At 40.2% G+C, this 25,769-nt stretch overlaps 1 protein-coding gene across 2 annotated transcripts in view; it reads left to right on the top strand.

Moving 5' to 3' along the window:
- The window catches only part of PIP5K1B (phosphatidylinositol-4-phosphate 5-kinase type 1 beta), a 319,195-nt gene that overhangs the window by 27,468 nt on the left and 265,958 nt on the right, over positions 1 to 25,769 (top strand). Inside the window, exon 2 of one of the 2 annotated variants that reach the window (XM_030919809.1) lies at positions 9,902 to 10,058. The exons of the other annotated variant lie outside the window; for it this stretch is intronic. The gene's annotated coding sequence lies outside the window, so the exon portion shown is untranslated. The remainder of the gene's footprint in view (positions 1 to 9,901; positions 10,059 to 25,769) is intronic. 2 annotated transcript variants of the gene reach the window in all.

Raw genomic sequence — 25,769 nt, 5'->3', positions numbered from 1 at the left:
AATATGCATGTGAGACACAACCAACTGCCTGGGAACTCAGTGAGACAGCTTTTATTAGAGTTCAGAGGAGAGAAAGATCACTCCTATGTGGGAGGCACACAGAATTAATAAAGCTAGAAGAAACAATAGAAAGGGAAAGATGTCTTCACTGGGAGGGAAGGACCACAAGAACGAAGACTCAAAGCTACATCCAACATATCTCTACTGCTTGGTTGAGTGGTTGACCAGTGAAGACTGCTGGTAGCAGGCAGATGGGTCCGGAATGTATAAAATGGAATGGATATAGAAGATCCTCCTCCTTTTTCTCTCTACTTATTTTTCCTCTAATGTGATGACTGCTACCTGCTCCCAGGACATTTTGCTCAAATGGTCTTGAAACTCACAAGGATAAGAATGTCCCTCCAGTCTATACAAAAGGGAGAAACAGGATTGATAAGGAAGGAAGAACACGTTTATCTATAAATCCACAATCTGATGGAAGAACTATTCTGCAGAACATTTGGTGAGGTTAAAAGAGAAAGAAAAGCAGCCCATCAGTTTGATTGTTGCGGGAACCTTCTACCAGCCAAACAGATGGAGGCTGAGGCTGATCCGTTGATACTATACAAATGGCAAAACTGGAAAAGGCAATAGGAGGTGACCATCTCAGCTTCTGCAGGCTGATTGGGCTAAAAACAACGCAGTACCTTTCGGCCTATTTTTGTCACTTTTCAGAATACAACAAATAAATTGCTGTATTGGATTTAATACCAACCATTAAGAAAGAATTACTTTATGGTGTGGAAGATGGAGGAGCCTTTGATGACAACAGTCCTGATCTCTTGGAAGTTTTTTTAAACAAACTTTTTATATGAGAACATGTTTAGATTTAGAACACTATTACACATGTAGTGAGAGAATTCTTATATAACTCATACCAGTTTCTCCTATCTTTATCTTATATTAGTACATACATTTGTCACAATTCATCAACTGATTTTGATATACTACTGTTTTGTTGTTTTCTGTAATGTCCTTTTTTTTTTGGTGGTTGCTTTTGTTCCAGGATCCTATCTGGAATACCATGTTATATTTGTCATTAGATTTGTCATGTCTACTTAGGCTCCTCTTGGTTATGACAGTTTCACAGATTTGCCTTCGTTTTGATGACCTTGACAGTTTTGAGAATTACTCTCTAGTGTTTTTTTAGAAAGTCCTTCGCTTGGGATTTGTCTCATGTTTTTCTCATCATTAGACTGGAGTAATGTACCCAGGAGTGTTTGGGGGACATCATATCAAGGGTAAAACTATCATATCACATCACATCATATCAAGGGTAATACTATTAATATGACTGATCACTGTTGATACTGATCTTTATCATCTGGCTGAAGTAATATTTGTCAGGTTTCTCCATGGTAAAGTTATTCTTTGTATTCCCTTCTCTTTTTATACAGTAGTCTTTGGAAGCAAGTCACTCTTTTTAGCCCACATAGAAAGAGTGGAGTATCCTTTAGGGTAAAGTATCTATAAAAATTATGTGCAATTATTCTGCATGAAAAATTTGTTATTCTCCCCATTTATTTACTCATTCAATCATTTATTTATATCATTATAGACTCATATATTTTATACTTTGAGTTATAATCCAGATACTGCTTCATTTTCTTGCTCATGTTGTTCCAGCTTTAGGTCATTTTTTGCCTCCTCTTGCAGTTGGCCCCGGTAATCCTTGAAATAGTCTTGTCATTTTGGGGCTTTGTTTGCTTGCTGGCTTGCTTTGTAGCACCTTCTTACTTTCTGGCACCACAAGATGCTCTTAGCTCACTTGGTATATATTTCCTGTCTCCGATCTCTCGGAATTTATAACTATGAAGAAAAAAACTCCAGTCAAAGACATATTACTAGGGCATTAGGAGAGCAGATTTAAAAACATTCAGTGAAAATAAATCAGATCTCACAGCTTTTTAGGGATATGTAATTCAGAAGGGATGAGAGTTTCTGAAAAGTGAAATCCTGATTAGACAAATATGATGAAACTTCATGAGAGATATAAGGAGATAGAATCTAAGAGAACCCATGTGGCTTCAGAGGACACTATGATTAATTTGTATTTTAAAAAGACATGCACAGAAGATGAAGAAAGAACTTATGATTGAACTAAGTTTCTAAAAATATCACCAAAAGTTACTTAGCTGCTGGTTTGTTAAAATGATTATATCACTCTACCAAATGAAGTTATTTGGTTTGCCTATAAAGCAGCTATATTAAAATGGGTGCTCTTGTCACTTCTCTGAAGTAATCTCTGATCATCATTCATTTACTCAATGAATTTTTAGTTGCCCACTGTGTGAATTTTTTTTTTTTTTTTTTTGAGATGGAGTCTTGCTTTGTTCCTCATGCTAGAGTGCAGTGGCATGATTTTAGCTCACTGCAACTTTCCCGGGCTCAGGCAATTCCCCTGCCTCAGCCTCCCAAGTAGCTGAGATTACAGACACCCACCACCACACCTGGCTAGTTTTTGTATTTTTAGTAGAGACAGGGTTTCACCATGTTGGTTAGGCTGATCTCGAACTCCTGACCTCAAGTGATCTGCCTGCCTCGGCCTCCCAAAGTGCTGGAATTACAGGCGTGAGCCACCACACCTGGCCTACTGTGTGAATTTTAATGCCCATTATGTGAACACTTAGGCTCTGGGGATGCACAGTGGTAGATTTTTGGAGCTACCAAAATCTGTGCTCTCTTGGAGTTTATATTTGAATTATATATTTCATATATATTATTTATTTGTGGGCTTTTTTTTTTTTTTTTTTTTTTTGAGACACAGTCCTGCTCTGTTGCCCAGGTTGGAGTGCAGTGGTGTGATCTCAGCTCACTGAAACCTCTGCCTCCCAGGTTCAAGCTATTCTCGTGCCTTAGCCTCCCAAGTAGCTGGGATTACAGGCATGTGCCACCACAACCAGCTAATGTTTTGTATTTTTAGTAGAGATGGAGTTTAGCCATGTTGGCCAAGCTGGTCTCGAACTCCTGGCCTCAAGTGATCCGCCTGTATCAGCCTCCAAAAGTGCTGGGATTACAAGCGTGAGCCACCGCACCTGGCCACAAATAGATATTTTAAATATGACAATAATACATGCTTTGGAGAAAGGTAAAGCAGGATAAGGGAGTCGGGGGTTCTGAGGTGGGGTGATGGGACTATTATTTATATACGGCAGTTGAGGAAAGCCCCATTGCTAAGGTGGCATTTGAGCAGAGACAGGGAGGAAGTAAGGGAATGAGCCATGTGCATACCACTAGGAAGAGTATTTCAGGCAGAGGGAACAGACAGTGCAAAAGCCTGAAGCAGGAATGGCTTGGAACACTCCAGGAATAGCAGGTTGGTCCATGAGCCTGGAGCGGGGTCAGCCAGGTAGTGAGATGGAGTGAGTGAGGACAAACACACGTTTGGGCAGGTGGTGTCTGGGATGGAATCACGGAAAGCGCGTGTGAGTGGCTGTCGTGGGAGCTGTGTACTGCTGTGGAGTTGGGCTGTGGAGGTCCTTGTGAGAACTTGGTCTTTTTCTTTGAGGAGGGAGGAGCTATTGGAGGCTTTTGAGCAGAGGAATAGGGTCATCTGATTTCGTATTTGAAAAGGACCACTCTGGCCACTCTGAATGTTGCAAAAGTAGAAAGACCAGTTAAAAAGTCTTTTACTCTACTAGTATATTTTGTCTTAATCTATTAATCTTGATCTATTTGTATGCGTATTTCACATGTAGTAATTGTGTACGTACAGTTTTGCCATGTGTGTATTTTAACATTTTTCTTCTGTTGCTCTGTAGTCCTCAGGTTTATAACATTCAGTGGCTGCATAATAGTTTGTGTATAGTCTCCTACTGCTGCTGTAAAACTTACCACAAATGGAGTGACTTAAAAGGATACAAATTTATTTTCTCACAGTTCCAGAGGTCAGAGTCCTAAAATCAAGGTGTTGGCAGAGCTGCACTCCTTCTGGAGGCTCTAGGGGAGAATCCGTTTCCTTGCTTCTTCCACCTTGTAGAATCCACCCTCGCTCCTTGACTCATGGCCCCTCACTCCATCTTTAAAGCCAGCAGCATCTTCAAACCTTACCTACCCCTCTGCCTCTGCTTCAGTCACCACATCTCCTATTCTGAACCTCCTGTCTCCCTCTTCTACACACTTTGGTGATTACATTGGGTCCATTTGGATAATCCAGGATAATCTCCCCATTTTGAGACACTTAATTTAATTACATCTAGAAGATTCCTTTTACCACGTAAAGTAGTATATTCACAAGTTCTGGGGATTAGGATGTGAACATCTTTGGGGACATTATTCAGCCTACCACAGCTGATGTTTTATGGTTTACTTAAACATTTCCATTATTGAATACTTAGAAGGCATCCAGTTTGGGGCCATTTTGATATTCCTATACTTCCTATATTTATATACTTTGACCTTCTTTTCTTTCAGATTGTGTCTCTTAAGATAAATATCCAAGTTTAGGTTTCCTGGAACAAAGAGCATGAACATCTTATGTATTTGCTTCCAAATACAGTTACTCTATTGGATGTCCATTTCCCTACAACCTCACTAGGTTAGCCTTCTATCTCTTAAAGGTGTGTTTCCAGTTTGTTTCAAATTGACATTTTATTGGTGTGTTTATTTTATTTCCTTAATGGTTAGGTTGAACCTTTTTGGAGTGTGCGTGGGGGCATATGTCATTTGTATTTTGAGAATAGTGTGTTTATTTTGCTTTTTAGTTGTATCTGGAGCTAGAAGAATGGAGACAGGATTAGACTGTTTCTTAAGTGAGGGCATAAGGCTGGCATGAATAGATGACGTATGCAGAACTATATTGCTTTCAATTCTCCATCAAAGGAAATGATTTCCAAATTGAAAAGGGTGTTACTAAAAGGGATTTGGATGACAGTGAAAGAAAATCCAGGTAATTTGAATGCATTTACCTCTCTGGGGCACACTGGATTGTATCTCAGGGTTAGCAGGGTTGAAGGAGTTAGCAGACATCATCTTTGAGCCATTGCTGGTGATTGTTGAGTGAACTTGGAGAGTGGCAGAGGTTCCAGAAGACCAGAGATATGCAAATGTTGTTCTATGTAGCTTTTGACAAAGTTGAATTCCTAAAACTTTCAATGTATGAAATGCACCCATGCAAAATTTCTGGGCTACCATCATATGAATTATTTAGTAGTCCAGAGAAGAGATTGCATTGATCCTTAGGAACCAGCATAAATCTAGTAATGTGTAGTGACCAGTTGTCACATTTTCTTTTATAAAAGGGGCTTCTGTATTGGAAGATAATGCCAAAGACATCAAAGCATTTGACAAATATTTCTCGCCATTCTCCTTAAGCACATAATAGAGAGATGTTGGAGGATGACAGAATCATACAATAAATTCATACCTGATTCTATTCATATGCTATAACATAGGTAATGACTGAGTGTTTGTTGGCCTAGAAAGAGGTTTCCAGTGGCAGGTATTTAGGGTTTTCTTGGCCCCAAACTGAAGAAGGGTCCTTAGAACTTGGATAGAAATCTTAAAAATTCATATTTATGTGGCTGATGATATAAACCTATAGAATAAATCTTCATAATATGAACTATGAAAATAGGCCAACACCAACTAAATACATTTAACAGAAATAATGAGAACTTCTAAAATTGAGGTTGTATTTAGAATTGAAACAGCTGATTTTCTTTATTTTTGGCCTTCTTGAATTTCACCAGTTAAAAATAAAAACAATAACATTTGTATAGTGAAAATGACTTTTTAAGGTTAATTCGTGTATGGTAGGAGAATGCTGGGTCCACCTACATATGGTTGCTGTGAGAGCATGCTATAATAAAGAATTGCTGCACTGAGAGGAAAAGATGTGAGTACTGTTCCTGTCACCACCATAAACTAGTTGTCATCTTGGGCTAGCAGTTGGCATCACCTTTCTTGGGTCTGCACATTATCATCTGAAAGCTGGAGATGACAAGAGGTGGGGTGAAGTTAATCACTTTGCCCCATTCCCGCTCTCCTGTGATATCAGGCAGTACAACTTGATTCTCATGTTCCTTGGCGAGTTTGGCCAAATTTCTAGACTCTTAAATGGACCCTTCCAGGTATTTCTAGCTTAAACAGACCCTTTCAGGCCCTCTCTGAAAAGGGGCCTCTTTTCTTTTAATCTGCAAGTTCCTTCAGATCACCCTTCTTCAGGATCATATTAAACTATCCACATTTTCAATGCTTCATTTCAAGTTTCAAACAGTGTACTTGAGCCCACTTTGATCTCAGGAAGGTCAACATTGTTTTTTTCTTTTTTGGGGGGCTCAGGCCCACACCTTGACATTTCTGGATGAGCCTACAGCCTCTTCTTCACTGGTCAAAAATGTTCCCCATGGCTTTACCATGGGGTCTGGCCTTCAGTTTCTCCATTCTCCATCAGCCGACCCTGAACAATCCTGGCCACCGTCAGCATTTGATCATCGACTGTTTCTCTAGCTTCTTTCCCAGCACCACGATTTTGATTCCATTGTAATCTTTATGACCATTTAATTTTGAATTTTTAAACTTCATATTTTATTTTCCTATTTTGTATCTTCACATTATCATTTGTAAAGGAGTTTAAAATATTTCCTGTGCCTCAATTTACTCTTGCCTAGTCTGATTTCCCCCTTATCAGTCCTCAAATATCATCAACTCTTTATTTTCTGCTCTTATGGGACACAACATTTGTACATCTTCATACAACCTAGCCTTTGGCTTCTTTTGTCTATATACTTGGATTAACCTCTCAGAGTTGGAGATCTTTGACTGAGGGATGTAGTAGTATAGTTCTTGATCCATTTTGGGTACCTTTATTTTGACTGACAAAGACAAGAGGCCACTTTAGCACATTATATTCTTTCCTTAAAACTTTAAAATATTTAAGAAGTCAGCATTTATATTTAAACATATAAATTTCAGCCTCTTTCTTAGGGCTTCCCTTAATACCACAGTAATTTTGGTTGGAGGAATATTTTGTAGCCTGTGATATCTCAGATTGCAATACTTCTCTGCCTCCTGTTTCCTGCACTTCTCCTCTAGCTCCTTCCACTGAGAATTCTCCCCAGGCAGCATTTTCACACTTTCAGTGCTCATTTCAGGCACTTTCTTCTCTGCTGTGCCTATGCATGCTTGAGGCTTTGCCCTAAACTCATGTGACCTGCATAGCTAATTTCAGGTTCTCAGTCTAGGCTTACTACTGCTGAACCCAAGAGACTGAGGTATTGCCCAGACTCCTGCACGCTGTCTGCCAGCCACAGGTACATCCTGGGGTCATGTATTATGCTCCTGGTTAGCACATTGGGCAGGAAACAAGATACCCATTGTGGCTGTGACCAGGTGTAGAGTCTCTTTGCTTATCTGAAAAACAGTTCTTTGACCTCACTACCTGCGGCCAGTCCTTCCTGCTGCTGTGTCCTTGATAGGTTAGCTCCCCACCCTTTGCCTAGAAAGCATTCCCAATCCCTACCAGTAAGATAAATGGAGCAAAACAGGAAGCCACTTCTGTGCGGCCCAAGGCTCTGCTATACAAGTGTTTTCATCCAGTGTCTGAATCTTCTCCGTGAAGAAACGGAAGATCTTGGGACAAATCTTTTGGTAAGATTTAAATATTGCATAGCTCCTAACAAGGCTTTATAAATAGAAGTACTTAAAGCCTTTGGGACATGGATACTTTCAGAAAGTGTTTTTAGTTTATCTCATTTCTATACATTTTTTGGGCTGACTAAATGTTAAGTAGTTCTAATACAGTATGGTACAATGGGTCTCTTCAGTCTCTTGGGTTCAATGGAAGTTAAGTGGCTGTTATATGTGTAGTTCACAACAGCAGAAGACAGAAATAAGCTATGTCTTCTCCATAATCACAGAGATACCTAGCATGAGGACAAAGATGCCTTTTAATATATTTTTCTCGTGAAGCTCTCTGACAGTGGTCTTCTAGGCAATGCAGGAGTTCAAACTTCATAACTACGACTCTGGTTCAGTAGCTCTGATGAAATCACTGGAGCTCCTTTAGCAACTGAATCGTTTGCATGTCATAAAATTATGATATGCTTCAAAGGCAAATATTTATTTAGTGAGAAATGTAGGTGTGCACAGTAAGGCTTGCGCCTTCCTCATGGCGTATTTCCTTATGAAGTTTATTAGTCTCTGACTCTAGGCAATGTGATATTATGGGAGTGGCACAGACCATAAATGTCACAAGATCTGAGCTCAAGCCATAGTGTAGCTAGTTATCCTCAAGTTGTAAGACTTCAGGCTCAGAAGCCAGTCGGTGTGCCGGAGGTGTTTTACCTACAAACCTGAGAGGGATTGGGGAAAGTTTTAGATCAGGTCATTTCTAAGAACTCTTTTAGCTTTAAAATCTCAAATTAGTATTTCTAAATGCCATTTTACCCACTTTTATATAATTACCCATTTAACCAGACTTAGAAAATTATGAAGAAAAAATATATACTCTTTCATTCCCTAACACATATAAAATCATTGTTCATGTTCTGGAGCATTAGCTTCCTTTTTTCTGAGCAGATATATCTAAGAAAGCCTAAAACAGTGTGTATACATACATTTCAAAAATTGGAATCATATATTTCTTCATAAATTGATTTTTGTTTCATTTAACATTATCCCATGTCATCTGAGTAGGACTTAGAGTTTTTGTCCAAAACTAGATTTCCTTGGTCACTTTTGCAGTTTCTTTGGAATTTTCCGTATTGAAGACAATGTTATGCACTCTCCAAACTAAGCACCCTTGGCTTCTGAATGTGCTGTAAGTACAGTCAGTTGATTTCATTCCAGAGAACAAGCAGTAGAAATATCCCAGAGCACTCTGCCTTCTTGCTGTCACTGCATAGGTAGAGACTGCCATGGCCAGGGGTCAAGGTGGAGGATAAGGGGTGACCCCTAAAAAATGACATTAGCCTGTGACCAAACAGTATGTTGAATTGTCTTGAAGGCCCACCAATCCATTGTAGAATGACCTTTACAAATAGTTTTGCTTGTATACAACCAGATGAGATGCGGCTGACTCTGAGCAAGGGGATAAAGAAGGGAAACTTGGTAACCAAGCCTGTTCTTTCTGTTCTCTGCCTCCCTCCTCCACGCCTCACCTCTTCTTCTCTTTGGCATTTATCTTCACACTCTCTAGCCCCCCAGTTATCACTTTCTTCTCCATGGGCCCGTTGCATTTTGTTCATGCTGCTGATAGAGTCCTTATCACGTATTACTAATTGAAAGATTTGGGTGGTAGTTGTTGGGGGTGGGGAGAAGCAGGGTAGGTAATCATGACCCTACTCATAAGAAGTTTATGTCTCCTCACTTCTATATGAGTTTCAGAATTGGAAGATAATCTTAGCTAAGGTTAGAAGAACATGTGAAGCTGAAATATTACTGAATATTTAAAAATTGTTTTCCACTATTATTTGTTTCCTTGCATGTGGTTTCAGTGACATTATGGATTACATTGGTTTTGGTGGCCTTGCTTGGAATTTCAACACCAGAGAGCCTATATTAAGAAATCCTACATTTAGTGGGAAGTTTTACTACATCACTGGATGTACTATAAGGTCATCTGGTTTCTGATTCTTAAGTTCTATAATTTGTAGCACTGTTTCCATGGGAAAGTGCATTCCAAGTTCTAAACAGCTGAGTTTTGGATCTCAGCTCCTTTGAGAGTTGTGGACCACTCAGACACAAAATTGTCTTTAAATATACAGATAGGTGTATGTAATTTGCGTTGTATGTAGGACTAACCACTTATTTTTAAGCCCTTATTATGTGTCAAGGGCTATAATAAGAGCCTTCATACGTTCACTTGCTCCCCTCCTCACCGTGATTCTTTGAGGTAGGCATTATTATCTCCATTTTACAGATGAGGAAGCCAAGGCCCAGCAGAGCTGAGATGTGACTGCAGAGCCGTCCAACCCCAGTCCTCTGACCTTTCTCTGGTGCCTGATACCTCTCAGCATTTGAGGGCCTTTTCTCTTTCTGCTTCATCTCCAAAGGTCCTTCTAGGAGAGAGGTGAAAGGTAATTCTTTTGAAAATACCTGTTTTAAAGCAGTATTATTCCCTTCAAGATACCCATTGATTCCCTTTGACGAAGCCCAATACCATGCTGGATCTTTGCTGTGTCTGAGTGGTGTGAATGGGCAGCTATGGGGGTGGCCTCAGGAGCCTGTAGAAAGAGGTACCCCAGGAAAATTTTTTACACAAAAGAACACTATAGCATCTGACTACAAGATTCAAATAAACACACTCAAAATGGTCTGTAGAGAATAGAGTGGTCGACAATGATGGATAGCAGGTTTCTCTCTTTTTAAAAACAGATTTAATTATAGTGTTCACACAAATCTAACTGAAAATATGAGCCAGAATGTTCATTTGTTCACTCACTCATCAGCTATCAGACTTTGAATGAACCCACATATATATCAGGTTTTGTACTAGGCCCCAGGAGGGTACAAAAGTGGATGAAACATAGTCCCTGCCTTCAAGAAGCTCAGAACCTAGTGGAGAGCAGGCCCAGAAACCTTCAAATCCTCTGATGTGCATTTTAAAAATAGCCCAAATACCAAAACTTTTTTTTTTTTTTTTGAAACAGGGATGTCATTCTGTCATCCAGGCTAGAGTGGTGCAACTATAGCTTACTGCAGCCTTGACCTTCCAGGCTCAAGCAATCCTCCTGCCTCAGCCTCCTGAGTAGCTGGGACTACATTTGCATGCCAATATGCCTGGCTGATTTTTTATTCTAGTGTAAAGTTGGGGCTATGTGTCCAGACTGGTTTCAAACTCCTGGGCTCAAGTGATTGTCCTGCCTTAGCCTCCCAAACTGTTGGGATTACAGGCATGAGCCAGGCTTGGCCCAAAATGTCTTTTAATGTCAGCTTTGAATGAGCTTTCATAAGAACAGTGCATATGTGTGAGGAGAAATCCCTGTCACATGGTGTTGATTTGGTAAGCAATACTTCCAATATCAGAAAGACTTGGTCAGTATATGTTAATTTGCTAAAACCCACTGGCATATAAGGATGCTGTAGCAGTTGACTTTTCCACATTTGCTTAACCAAAGTGCCAGTTTATTGAAGATGAGTTCCATGTCATGTTTTACTGCCCTGCATGTTAAGACTTGCTTTTCATGACACTAAGACAATGGGAGATTGAATGGGTGGAGTTAAAGAGGCCCCTGTCCTTCCATTGATTCTCCTTGGGTTTCCTGCTGAGTATGGGTTGAGGCTCTGGCTTTCTCAGCTGGGTGCCAGATGAATGTACCGGGAATCCTGTTAGGGTGACTTCTAAGAAGAAGACTCATAAGGCACAATATTGGGAACTCAATCAGAGCTTGTTTCAGGAGGATCACAGCTGAGCTTGATGGAGGTTCCTGGTGATAGGGATTCCTTCCTGAAACAATTTGTCTTCCTGAAAAAGGAGGAAGGTGTAAGAACGAGAACCACTGATGTATGCAGAAGGTCCGTAGCCTCAGTTGCCATAGATACTGAAGGCTCTGCATGGCCTGGCCGAGGATGGACAATGTTACAAGGTGTACCCACAAACCACAGTGATCTTCATCCTCAAGCTGGGGCATGCTGGGCCTCATTTTTGGAAAGTACATTTTCCATGAGATGTGCTAGCACAATGGGGTTCTATGTGTAATCTGCCTTGAACAAATAGGTTTCATGGGAGGCCATCAAAAAACAACTTCATCAAGTTTCCTACTCTCCCATTAATATTTATACAGTGGAAAGCATTTCCCCTGTTTTTTGGATGAAAACATATCACGTGGCTATTCTGATTCCTCATATATAATAAAAAACCCCACTTTAATTTGCCAGATACTTAAAATGTCTAGTATCATGGGATAGTTACAGCTTCCAACTTCATTCATATTTATAACTGCTCCCCTTCCCGTGGCTAGGGCCTGTTGCAGGGAGAGGGAGCTGTGGTTGGAGGCTTTTTCTCTTGCTTACTCAGTAGCTATGATTTCTGGACTGGGGTTAGGGGCTGGGTGGGAAACAGGAAGGAGTGTAGGAAAGCTTTTACTTGTCAGGCGGTATCATAGGAGAGCTCTTTATGTGTTATGGGTGTTTAGAGTTGATTCTTTCACTTGTGGGGCCTTTTGTGGGTTCTTTGGAGATACCCTCTCACCTTGTCTCTGGGGGCCTCTCACCTCCAGTTTCCTTGTTGGGGCTGCTACCCTCTCTTCAGCCTAATTGCAGACTCCTTCCACAGTCTCTAGAAAGCCCACCAGTCCATTTGTACTCCTGTCTGCTGGGTTCTATTGCTGTCTAGGTGGCCCTTGTTGGGAAGACCCTATTATATACCCTGTACATATGCTCATGGTGTGGTCCATGGGAAACACTCACATTTCCTTTGTTCCCACTAACTGGGAGAGGGCAGGCTGCTCCCAGGGCAGCTGTCATTTCCTTTGGCTTATCCAGCCAGCTCTCCAGTTCTTCAGATTTCTTAAGCAGAAGTCCCAAACAAGGTCACAGTGCCTTCCATATCGTAACAGCCTCATGCTCTCCAGGTAGTCCTGTTGAGCCCCCTCACTAGGCTGGAAAGGGGAGAAGCAGGGAGGGGCAGTTACTCTTATCTCTTCCTAAGCTTAGTCCTTTAGGCTAGGACCAGACTGGACTGCAGCCTGCTTGCTTCAAACATTCTCTCCTTTTAGCCACCAACAAACAGTCCAGCCTACTTGTAGCCTCACTGTAGATAAGAAGTTTAAGACCAGTGAAAAATGTTTTGGGCTATGTTCTTTGAAAAACTGCATCTAGGCCTGACACTTCACTTTGGAATCTGGTATCTCATCCATCTTTGTGGCTTGTTTGACACTTCCCATTTTGACGTTCTGTAATACCTTCTTGGGAAGCAGGGCTTATCCTTAGCTCTTCGAGATGCACGTGACACACAGCATAGAAAAGGCTCTTGGGAGTAGATAGGAGTGTCCACTTTGCTCCAGCCTCTTCCTCTCCTGCCCTCCATCCTGCTCCAGGACCTGTGCTCCACCTGAACCTTCCACCCAGGAAGCTCCCTCTCTGCTGCCTGCTCCTGCTCTGTGTTGCCAGCTTCTTCTGTTCCTTTAGGATTTGTAAATGTTCCTTCCTTAGTAAAGACTTCTTTGCTCAAACCCCACCTAAGTAGATCTCCCCTAATTTTCTGTTTTCTGTTACTGCAATTCCCTTTATTTCCCTCACAGTACATCGTATATTATAAATGATAATGTTTCCAAATAAATTATACAAGCTATTTAGTGTCTTACTCTCACATCAAATGGTAAGCCCCATAAAGGAAAATTCATGTCTGTTTTTTTCGGTAATAGAAACCTAACCAGTGCTCACTAAATATATGTTGAATAAATGAATGAAAGCATGAATTAAAAAGTTACCTTTGTTTAAGCTGTTCTTTCGCCAAATGTCTCTCTTCTTTTGTGTTAACTCCTGTTTTTTTTTTTTTTTTTTTGAGACACAGTCTTGCTCTGTCACCCAGGCTGGAGTGCAGTGGTGTGATCTTGGCTCACTGCAACCTCCACCTGCCGGGTTCATGCTACTCTTGTGCCTCAGCTTCCTGAGTAGCTAGGACTACAGGCATGCATCACCATGCCTGGCTAATTTTTGTATTTTTAGTAGAGACTGGGTTTTGCTATGTTGGCCAGGCTGGTCTTGAACTTCTGGCCTCAAGTGGTCCACCCACCTTGGCCTCCCAAAGTGTGTTACCTCTTAACAAACAGATTCTTAGTTATATGGCATACACAGAGTTTTGGAAGTACTGAGACAAGGCTTAATTTTTGGTATATTTTTCTGTTCATTATCATCTCCCCTCGCCCCTTTCTCCTCTCTCTGTCTCACTTTCTCTTTCACTCTGGCTCTTTTTCTCTCACTCTCTTCTAACAAGAACTTAGTTTGAGGCAAGGAGAGCAGAGGTGCTACCCCATTTTACAGATACCCACACTAAGAAGAGTTAGCTGTGAGATAACTTTATCTAAGGGGTTAATGGCAAGCATGGCCCAGAGCTCAGCACTTCCATCTCTCTTCTGGTCTTGTCCTCTTTGTGCCTCTCCTGCAGTCCTTTATGTCCAGCTGTCCTCTGGCCTTGCAGCAAGGCCTGGCTTACCACTTCCAGATCCTGCCAAGGTGGCAGCAGCCTGGCCTCAGGCTGGAATGGAAAGACTAGTTCCTAGCCCAGAATCTATCTTGCATGGTACATAGCAAGAGAAATTCTCTTCAAGATGCAGCCCCATGAAAGCAGCATGTTTACAGGTAGTAGATCCCCACAGTTGTCATAGCCTCCCTCCACCCCCTCACACCGGACCTGTCCCTGCCCTCGGCCCACACAGTTGGGGGTTCACGGGCTATGGGAATGTCTTTCTCCTTAGGAATAGAAGCTGGATTCTGAAGGAAGGCATTGGACTTGAACTAGGCTTGGCGATCGCCTTCCCTCTCATTCTTTCCCTGCCTACTCCATAGACGGGCCTAACTCTGGCCACAAGTCAGAGAATTTCACATTCCTCCCTTAACAAGCTTTACTCCATATAAGGCCCTGGGGGCAGTCTAGACTCCCTGGGCGACTACTTGGGTGTACTTGCTTCAGGAGGAGGAGGAGGAGGCTTATCTCGTATATGCACATTCTTCTGGTGTGTCCTATCTGGTTATTATCAAATTGAAACTGCAGCAGTTGAAGTTTGTTGCTTAATTACTATCTGTTGATTGTAAAATAATAGACCACCAGTTTTGTTGGTTAGTTATTACTGGTGCGTCGTTATAAAGTGCGCACTGTAACATGGCAGTGTTTTCCTTTGTGCTGTCTTTTTGATGAGTATTGTTATTTACACTCGTAATAATGCCTTGCATTCGAAATATGCTTCAGAGTTAACACAGCACTTTTATTTTATTATCTCATCTGGCTCTGTTATAAGGAAATACATGTAGGCAACTAATTTTAGGAGAGTGGGAGGTAAAATTTTATTCTAGATATTACTTTACTATAAATTTTGGCATAATATAGCTTCTTTTTACAGCAAGTACTTATTACTTTAGTTAAAAAATTAGAAGTGAATTTTAAAATTGTATGACTTGCTGTTTTTTAAACCTTCTTGACATAATCCAAAAAGTAGAGTACTAGAAGACATATTCTGTCCAGGGTCATATAAAATCATAATATCTTAGCTAGAAGCCACTTCTCTAGAATTTGATCCACAATATGGTTTAACACTACATTGTAAGGAAATGGATTGTCCATCCCAGAGTTTGCTTAGCATAGAGGCCTCATTTATGTATTTACTTAGGTAAAACTCTTAGAACATAAAATTCACCATTTTACTATGAAAAATGGAGGTGACCACCACCTCTATCTAGTTCCAAGATATTTTCACCATTCCAAAATAAAACCCCATCCTCACTAAGCAGTTACTCCCGATTCCCCACTCCGTGTAGCCCGAGGCAACCCCTAATCTGCTTTCTGTTTCTGTGGATTTAACTGTTCTGGGTAGTTCACATAAAAGGAATCATACAATCTGTGTCATTTTGTGCCTGGCTTCTTTCACTTAGCGTAATGTTTTAAGGTTCATCCACATTGTGACTTGAGTCAGTGCTTCATTCCTTTTTACAGCTGAATGCCCAATATTTTTAATATCAAAACATTTCTGGGATTATGGAAACTCCATCCCCACAGACACGCAGGTCTACCACATCCTTCTTTCCACCATATCCTTCAGGCCCACCATATCCTTCTTTCCAATGTCTTCTTCTCACAGCAAGTGTGGGATTTTAGTCCATAATAAAGTACAAATGCTAAAGAAGCATGTGTAGTTATAGCTGTAGTTTGCTGCATTTTACTTTAGACTCAGAAAGAAGGCTCTAGACAGTTCTATGCAAAGACTACAGGTGATTGTATTCTTCAGACACTCATATCATGAAAGTTTGTGCTGTCATGATTTTTACAGACAGTGCTTAGAATACTCCTGGATTTGTAGTTTTCTTGCAGTAGGCCCCACTCTGAGGCTGGGTTTCAGATTTCTTTCTTTTTTTTTTTTTTGAGACAGAGTTTTGCTCTTGTTGCCCAGGCTGGACTACAATGGCGTGATCTCAGCTCACCGCAACCTCCGCCACCCAGGTTCAAGAGATTCTCCTGCCCTGGCCTCCCGAGTAGTGGGATTACAGGCATGCACCACCACGCCCGGCTATTTTTAGTAGAGAGGGGGTTTCACCATGTTGGTCAGGCTGGTCTCGAACTCCCGACCTCAGGTGATCCACCCACCTCTGCCTCCCAAAGGCATGACCTACTGCACCCGGCCAGGTTTCAGATCTTTTCTCCAGCCTCTGTAGGTGGCAATGTATGAAGAAAAAAGAATGAGCGTCCGAGGTGGACAGAGCTGGGTTCAAACCCCACCTCTACCACTTGTTAGCCATTTGTCCCTGGGTACATGACTTGAAGTTCCCTCATGGTAAAATGAGAATAATAATGTCTACTCATGGTCCCCCAAATATATCCACATCCTGATTCTTAGAACTTGTAAATGTTACCTTATTTTGAAAAATAGTCTCTGTAGATGTGGTTAAATTAAGCATTTTGAGGGGATTACCCTATATTATTCAGGTGGGCTCTAAATGTTTCACAGGCATCCTAACGAGAAAGAGGCAGAGGGGGACAGAGAGGGACATGCAGGGGAAGGTGATGTGAAGACGTAGGCAGGGAGTGAAGTGATGTGGCCACCAGTCAAGGAGTGCCAATTCTGGCAGCCACCAGGAGCTGGAATGGGTGAGGGACAGAGTCCCCCGGAGCCTCCAAAGAGAGCATGACCCTGCCAGCACCTCAGTTTCAGCCCAGTGACATTGGTTTTGGACTTCTCGCCTCCAGAACTGGGAGAGAATAAATTTTCATAATTTTAAGCCACCAGATTTAGTGTCATTTGTTACAGCAGCCTCAGGAAATGAATGCACTTCTCTTATAAGGTAACATGACCACCTGTAACCAGATGTTACAGTTTGTTTTCCTCCTAAAAAGGACAGAAGTCCCTGTGTCAAGGGTGTTTCTCAAGCTTTAAGTACAGAGGTGAAGAGTTTGAGAGCAGGGTTTCTCAGCCTTGGCACTACTGACACTTAGGTGCCAGAACATTCTTTGTCGTGGGGCGATGCTCTTCCCTGAGGATGTTCGGCGGCATTCCTACTCACTAGATGCCAGTAGTTCCTTCCCCCTAGTTACAACAACCACAAATGTCTCCAAATATTGCCACATGTCAGCTGGGGGACAAAACTACACCCTGTTGAGAAACACCAAGGTAGAGTACAAATTAAGTACAGCTTAATCCCAGCCCCATCACTAAGTAGCTGTGTGGCCATGGGCAAGTTAGACACCCTCTCCGAGCCCCAGTTTCATTATCTATAAAATAATTGCAGTCCCTATATCACATGGTTGTTGTAAGGATATTCAAATGATGTAATATATGTAAAGGCTTCAGAACAGTGCCTGGCAAATTGCAAAGTATTTAATGCAGGAAAATGGTTATTAACCCATGCTCTGCCATACTACTTTGTCACACTGTTTTCCATAGTTTCTGTTAAAGAATTAATGGCCATTGAAAACATTTTCCAAACAGTAACTTCTGTTATGAAGATGCACATATGTTTTGAAATTAAACATCCTTCCTTCATTGCCCTCCCCTCTCGCCTTTCAGCTCCCCAAGATTTGTATGCGTAGGTTGCCTGTCAGTTATGCTAACTCACTGAACTCTTTATATAATTCCCTGGATAAGCTGTAACAACAAGCAAAACCCCTTCCATCTGTCAGTGATAGTTCTATTATTCCTTAATTACAGCTTTCTCCTTGGTGACGTAGCTGTTGCATTCACTTATGAATGTATCAGTGTCTCCATTCAAATGTGTGAAATATTTAGCAGTGTTTAGCAGGTTTTGGTGAAATGTTAGAAAGTGATTTGAATAATACCATCATACACTTTTGTAAGGAAGAGGAACGTGCTCCAACTGTGACCCAGGCCACTATATCTCTAAACACTGGAGACACAGCAGTGAATAAAATGAAGATCCCTGTTCTCAATGAGTTTGCATTCTAGCACATTAGAATACTTATATGCACAATCAATTAGTAAATGGTAGAGTGTTTAGATAGTGATGAGACTATGGGAAACCAGCAGTTTAGGGAAGGGGGTTGGGAGTGCTGAAGGTGGCACAAGGGGGCAGGTTGTGATATTAGAGGGGACCGTTTTTAATCCTTTCATGGGGATAATGAAAATATCTTTGACGTGGATTGAAACCAGTGTTTGTTGATGCACCTCTGCTGGTGACTAATGGTTGGAATTCCTAAGTCTTTCAAAGGTGGTGAACCTTTTGCTCCTTCCCCACAGACTGCCTGGGAGTGCCTTTCAGAGTTAAGCCATGTGGCTTTCGTTTATCCCAGCTGCTGTGGGAATTCTTTATAGAAACGGTTCAGGGATCATTATTGGCAATGCAGTCTCAGGGAAGAAATATGCCTGGTAGTTATTGTAAAGTGGATGACTTTGGGGAAGTCATGTAACCTCTAAACCTCAATATTGTTATAACTGTTGTAAGATTCAAATGAAATAATGTATAGAAAGCACGTAGACTTGTGTCAAGAGCATAATAAATTATCAGAAAATGTTGGCAGTTATAATTTTATGATTAGCATAAAAGCATATTTCTAAGGTACTATGTAAATATTCATGGCAATTGTCATTTCTTTCTGAAGCATACCTATAATTATCAACTTTTCATAGGCAAACATTTCTTGCATAAACCTTGCGTGCCAGAGAGGGGTCTGCATAGAGAACCTATGAATTGATCTCTTGTGAGCTTGGGCTTGGACACTCTTTGAATACTCTGTGCAAACTTTCACAAAGATTGAGATGAGAGAATAGAGGCAGGGAGTAATTTAGGTAATAAAAGTCCAGCTACTAAAAATGCAGTTTTGTAATTCTCATAGATGACTCCAGAGATTGACTTTTCTGGGTAATTATATGGCCCTTCATTTTGTTGGTAGAGATTTACGTAGACATTTGTTAAATGATTTTAGAATAGAATGAGTTGCCTAGTTATGCTAAGTGAATTGAGGAATTCCTCAAAGAGTCATGGGCTTCATTGGGAAATGGTCAAGATCAAGGATGGAGCACATCTTGAATTCATTGCTACACTGCAAGGAAAGTTTGGGAACCAGCAGAAGAGGTAGTTACACAACATTGTGAACATCCTAATGTTTACTTTAAAATGCTTAATTTTATGTTATATAAATTCAGATAATAATTTTCTTAAAAATGGATTTCTGACAGTGCTAGACTTCAAGCTCAGATTCCCTATTTTCCTATCTAATTATTTAAAAGAATTGTTAAAGAATATGATAGCCTTAACATATTATATATATGGAATACATTTTCTTTAACTTTATTAATGTATTAAAGGTTTTATATTTCAGTATATCCATCATGCTTGTTTGCTCGTTTATAAAATTCAGTTCTTCCAGCTCTAGAATTTTATGGTAATAGATTGATTATACAAGTAGAGGCCAAAGCTATATCCCCACAGTATCTATTATGGTATCTTGCCCATATTAGGTGCCCAATAAATGTTCACTGAATTGTATGTAGGTTGTTTTCTGAGTTGCCCATAACTTTATAATGTCATACATTAATGCAAGTGGGGTTGAACTGGACAGTGTTAGAGATCTTCAAGTTCAGCTTGCTCTAAGATGAGCAACAAGGCCGAGAAGTTAGGTCACTTACATAGTTAGTGCAAGGGTAGGAGATTGCTTTTTAACTTAACATGTGTAGAAACATGCGTAGGTAATTCATTCAGACATAGCCATTGGAATATGGTTTGGTTTCCTTTTTATTCTCTTTCTTTTTTTTTCTTCCTTTCTTTTTATTTCTTTCCCTCCCTTGCTGTCTCCTTTGCGCCTTCTCTTCCTTCTTTCTTTTCCTTTCTCTTCTTTTAGATTTAGGCAACCTGATAATGCAGAAAAATCATGTTTCTAGGGGACTGCAAAGCCCAGATTTCATCTCATCTTTTGCCAGGAGTTACCAACGTATGCTTTAGTCAGTCTTCTCTGGATTTTTCTTAACTCACCTATTAGATGAGAAGGGTAGTGCTTATTTTCAATGGAATGCTCTGCTTTTGAAGTTAATTTACAAAAACTTTTTATTGGTTAAAATTTTAACTCTCTTTCTGCCATATGATGCAGATATTTCCTTCAATTTGCTTGCCTTTCAGTTTTGTGAAACTGAAAGATTTAATCTCTGAGATTAGTTGTTAGATCTAATATTTTTCCCTATGATTTTGGCTGTTGGCATACAGAGATAGGTCTTTTCCATCCCACCATTAAATAAATTGTACCTTAATTTTCCTCTAGTACTTTTGTGGTTCCATTTTTTACATTTAAATCTTATTGCATCTGAAATTTATTTTTGTATAAGGTGAGAGGTAGGGATCTAACTTCATATTTTCCAAAATGAATAGCCAGTTAGCCAAACTGATTTAAGAATCCATCTTTTTATTACATTAATTTGAAATGCCATATTAATTGTATACTGAATTCTAGCCTTTTTTTTTTTTTAAACATTTTAAAGAACAGAATAGAAGAACAGAATAGGTTTAAATTCCTATAGCTTTATGACACATTTTGATAACACATCTTGATATCTAGTTGTGCAAGCTCTATCTGCGTGGTTAAATATGGTTTATTTCCCCCCACATTTTCTTGAAAATTTTTTTATTTTTTATTTTTGTTGAGACTGAGTCTTACTCTGTCATTCAGGCTGGAGTGCGGTGGCATAATCTTGACTCACTGCAACCTCCACCTCCCGGGTTCAAGCGATTCTCCTGCCACAGCCTCCCTAGTAGCTAGGGCTACAGGTGTGTGCCACCATGCCCAGCTAATTTTTATATTTTTAGTAGAGATGGGGTTTCGCAATGTTGGCCAGGCCAGTTTCGAACTCCTGACCTCAGGTGATCCACCCGCCTTGGCCTCCCAAAGCGCTGGGATTACAGGCGTGAGCTACCATGCCTGGCCCTTCTTGAATATTCTTCATGATTGTTCTTCTATAAGAACATTAGAGTAATTTTGTCAACTTCTAAACAAAACTGCTAGTGGGATATTAATTGTAACTCCATTGCATTTCTGTTTATTTGAGGGAACATTGTCATCTTTATAATTAAGCTTTAACATTCAGCAGGATGGTGAATCATTTTATTAATTTAAGTCTTCTTTTATGTTCCATGATTTTTTTTTTTTTTTTTTTTGAGACAGAGTCTGGCTCTGTTGCCCAGGCTGGAGTGCAGTGGCGCTATCTTGGCTCACTGCAAGCTCTGCCTCCAGGGTTCACGCCTTTCTCCTGCCTCAGCTTCCTGAGTAGCTGGGACTACAGGTGCCCGTCACTACGCCCAGCTAATTTTTTGTATTTTTAGTAGAGATGAGATTTCACTGTATTAGCCAGGATGGTCTTGATCTCTTGACCTCATGATCCACCCGCCTCGGCCTCCCAAAGTTCTGGGATTACAGGTGTGAGCCACCGCACCCGACCGGTGCCATGATTTTTTAATGTTGATTCTGTACACCTATCTTTTAAATGTATTCTATTTGTTTATACTCTTTCTTTTATGAATGTGAATTTTTACCCCATTGTATTTTTTTACCTGTTTCTTTCTAGAAATTAGGGAAGCTATTGATTTTTGCATATTGGCTCTGATTTTATTTTCAGGTGATTCTACTGAATTTTGTCAGTGGATTATCGTTTCATTTCTAAATAATAATTTTATCTTCCAGTTTACATTATTTGTAATTTTTACTGCTTTGGCTAATACTTCTAGAAAGATATTAAAATAACGGAGGTTATAGGAGGCATCTTTTTTTCTGACTTTAAAGAGAATATCACGCCGGGCGCGGTGGCTCAAGCCTGTAATCCCAGCACTTTGGGAGGCCGAGACGGGCGGATCACGAGGTCAGGAGATCGAGACCATCCTGGCTAACACGGTGAAACCCCGTCTCTACTAAAAAATACAAAAAAATTAGCCGGGCGAGGTGGTGGGCGCCTGTAGTCCCAGCTACTTGGGAGGCTGAGGCAGGAGAATGGCGTGAACCCGGGAGGCGGAGCTTGCAGTGAGCTGAGATCCGGCCACAGCACTCCAGCCTGGGCGGCAGAGCGAGACTCCGTCTCAAAAAAAAAAAAAAAAAAAAAAAAAAAAGAGAATATCACTAGAGTTTCACTATCATGAATGATTTGTGGTTCTCTTCCTATAGTACTCTGGCAGTGCTAGTCTCTTTCTTTAAATAACGTGTTATCTATATGTGATCTTCTTGATATATAGCAGTTGAACTCTGTGAAAATGGCACCTATATTTACCTGGAACTCTGTCTAAACAGTGACCAGTTGATCTAATAAATAAATATATTTGATTGTGCTTCTCTCTCTGCCTTGCTGAACCTTGAAAGATCTGTAAGAAGTAATTTGAAGTGCATCATAATCGTTAGGAAAGTAGATCAAACATTTATGTAATGTAAAGCCTTAATTTTTCATGCAGCATTGTCAAGACCTTAGATGTACAGTGTAACTGAATGGTTGAAGTTTACACTCATACTTCAAAAAAGAAATGTTTTCCTTTTATTGTTTTCTAACTTTGGAGACTGCTTTCCTAAAGAATCCACTTTTGTTTTTATTACTGATCTGTGTTTTTGGATAGCACCATGGCACCTTGAAAGCACATTTATGAGTATACCACTGCTTACTGATACCACAAGAAGTTTGCAAATATCACAAATGTATTAGGTGCTAATATCAAATGAAGATACTAATTCAAAATGTATTCATGTACTTTCATAGATATAGACCCGTTTTGTTTCTCACTGCTCCCTCATACAAATAATAAGTTGCTCTGTATAAGTAATACAAGATTTTTCCTCCTTAAAATGTGGAAAATATTGAAAAACAGAGGGAATATAAGCCTGTTACTAGGGATAACCACTGTTGGTATTTACAGTTGTTTCGTGTCTGAGTAATTGCTATCACACTACATACCGGTTTGTATACTGTCCTTTTATCTAAACATTGCAATCACATGTGTTTTTCCTAGATGATGGAACATTTAAATAAGAAAACTAAACTTATTTAGGCTAGTTGGGCTGTGGGAATCTGAAGTCAGAGGTGGTCTGTGCAACCTTACAAATGGGTGGAGCCAGAGGATGAACTCAGCATGGTTCACCCACAGTCTTCAAATAGTCATTGATCCAGGTGTCCTCAGACAGCCTGAAAAACAATGCTTAGATCATCCTGCCTGACCTCTAGGAAGCTTAAGGTCACCTGAAGAAAATATTCCTTTTCTTTCAGCAACGGGGTGGCCTCTGAAAGCTGGCCCTACTTTGCCATCTTTGATCAGTCGTCTGGCATTGATTACAGACTATTAACAGTGTAGACTCATTCCTGTTGTGCACAAAGAACCATGTGGAGAAGGAGGCTGCATAAATTGTCTTACTCCTAAGACCAAATTCCAGGGACTTTTTAAGGGCCTTTGGCCATGTGTTATTTCATGTAAATATTTTTTAAACATCCCCCCCTTCACGCCCCGTTTGACAGGTCAGCATGTCTCCCTCCATTGTGTAATATTAATTCTAGAAACTTATAGCAGATCCATTTCCATTTCCAAAGCCAAAAAGGGACAGCTTGAATTAGAATTTAATGTGAAGAGTTTGTAAATTGCTTATATTCTTATTTTGTCAGCTTGACACATTTGTGGAAAAAATAGATGTCTAAAAATGTATAGTAGCTGCTATGCAGTCTGCAGTCTGTGTATTCATTCTTCGTTTACAGTTTTTGTTTTACAAGGTCATCTGTAAATTAACAGCCTACCAACAAAGATAGTATTGCAAAGAGTAATTTCGAACATCTTTTTGTCCTAATCATCTTTGCATTTCAATTAATTGAAAATGAAGAGAATTAGAAAAGAATTTTTTTTTATCTTTCACCTTGTTTGAGGATTCTGATAATGTGTACATATGTTATTCTTCTCTCTACATGGTTCCTCTATCATTTCTTCTTTGCACCCAACAAATATCTTATATTTTTGCCTATATTTCCATTTTCTAGAATTTCAGCTTAAAATACTTGTATGTATCTCAATCTTTAGAAGAGATTTAAAACAGCATTGTCTGATAGAAATACAATGAGAGCCACATATGTAATTTTATATTTCATAGTATCCACGTTTAAAAAGTAAAAAGAAACAAGTAAAACTAATCTTAATGATATATTTTATTTAGCCTAATATATCAAGAATATAGTTTCAACATGTAATCAACTATGAAAAATTATTAATATATTTTCTATTTTTTATTCAGACTAAATCTGCCAAATCCAGTTTATATTTTATACTTATAGCACGTACCAGTTTTGACACGAAGCTTTCATTAGAAATACTTAATCTGTGTTTAGATTTCATAACTTTCATAATTGAAAAAGTAGACTCACATTCCCAAGTTGTTCCAACATACTTAGCAGTTTCCTAAGAACAGAAACAAGCATCAATTTTTTAAAAACTTTAATTACCATTATATAAAATTTAAAGTTCACCGTGTCAGTTACAGGCTTACCAAATACTAAATGGCTGCATGTGGCTAGTAGCTAGTGGCTATAGTATTTGGCAGTACATTTCTAGAATTTTAATTTTCTATTTTAAAAGACAAGATTAGAATTTCAAAAAACAATTACATTCGTGACATGGAAGGTGGCTTAAAAGAAAGACGCTGGCACTACTGGCCAAGGTAGTAAAACTCAGATAGGGGAAACTTCAGAGACCTGCCTTCATTAATCTTAGCTCTGGTTTATCCTGACTGAAGAGAACTAGGGGGCTTCATTATGTTTAAAAAAAATAGGCCGGGCACGGTGGCTCAAGCCTGTAATCCCAGCACTTTGGGAGGCCGAGACGGGTGGATCACGAGGTCAGGAGATCGAGACTATCCTGGCTAACACGGTGAAACCCCATCTCTACTAAAAAATACAAAAAACTAGCCGGGCGTGGTGGCGGGCGCCTGTAGTCCCAGTTACTCGGGAGGCTGAGGCAGGAGAATGGCGTGAACCTGGGTGGCGGAGCTTGCAGTGAGCTGAAGTGAGCTGAGATCCGGCCACTGCACTCCAGCCCGGGCGGCAGAGCGAGACTCTATCTCAAAAAAAAAAAAAAAAAAAAAAAAAATTTACTCTTGATTCTTTGGCCGGGCGCGGTGGCTCAAGCCTGTAATCCCAGCACTTTGGGAGGCCGAAGCGGGCGGATCACGAGGGCAGGAGATCGAGACCATCCTGGCTAACACGGTGAAACCCCGTCTCTACTAAAAAATACAAAAAACTAGCCGGGCGAGGTGGCGGGCGCCTGTAGTCCCAGCTACTCGGGAGGCTGAGGCAGGAGAATGGCGTGAACCCGGGAGGCGGAGCTTGCAGTGAGCTGAGATCCGGCCATTGTACTCCAGCCTGGGCGACAGAGCGAGACTCCGTCTCAAAAAAAAAAATAAAAAATAAAATAAAATAAAAAATAAAAAATAAATAAAAAAAGGCCTTGAAAAATGTGAGTTCCTACCTCTTTCTCTCTGAAAGAGTCAGTAGAGGAGGATGCTTGTTTTAGACCTTTGGTTATACTCCTGCTGTCTCTTGTAAATTCTTTAATATGACTTTCTGAGAATGCTCTGACCATGTGTGGATACTAAGCCCTTTAAAGGGTGACTGAATATGTGATTTTAAAAT

Source organism: Rhinopithecus roxellana, chromosome 16 (assembly GCF_007565055.1).
Source record: "Rhinopithecus roxellana isolate Shanxi Qingling chromosome 16, ASM756505v1, whole genome shotgun sequence".
In the NCBI taxonomy this organism is placed as follows: domain Eukaryota; kingdom Metazoa; phylum Chordata; class Mammalia; order Primates; family Cercopithecidae; genus Rhinopithecus; species Rhinopithecus roxellana.
Note: the sequence above shows the minus strand (reverse complement) of the source record. Positions and strands in the feature narration are given on the sequence as shown.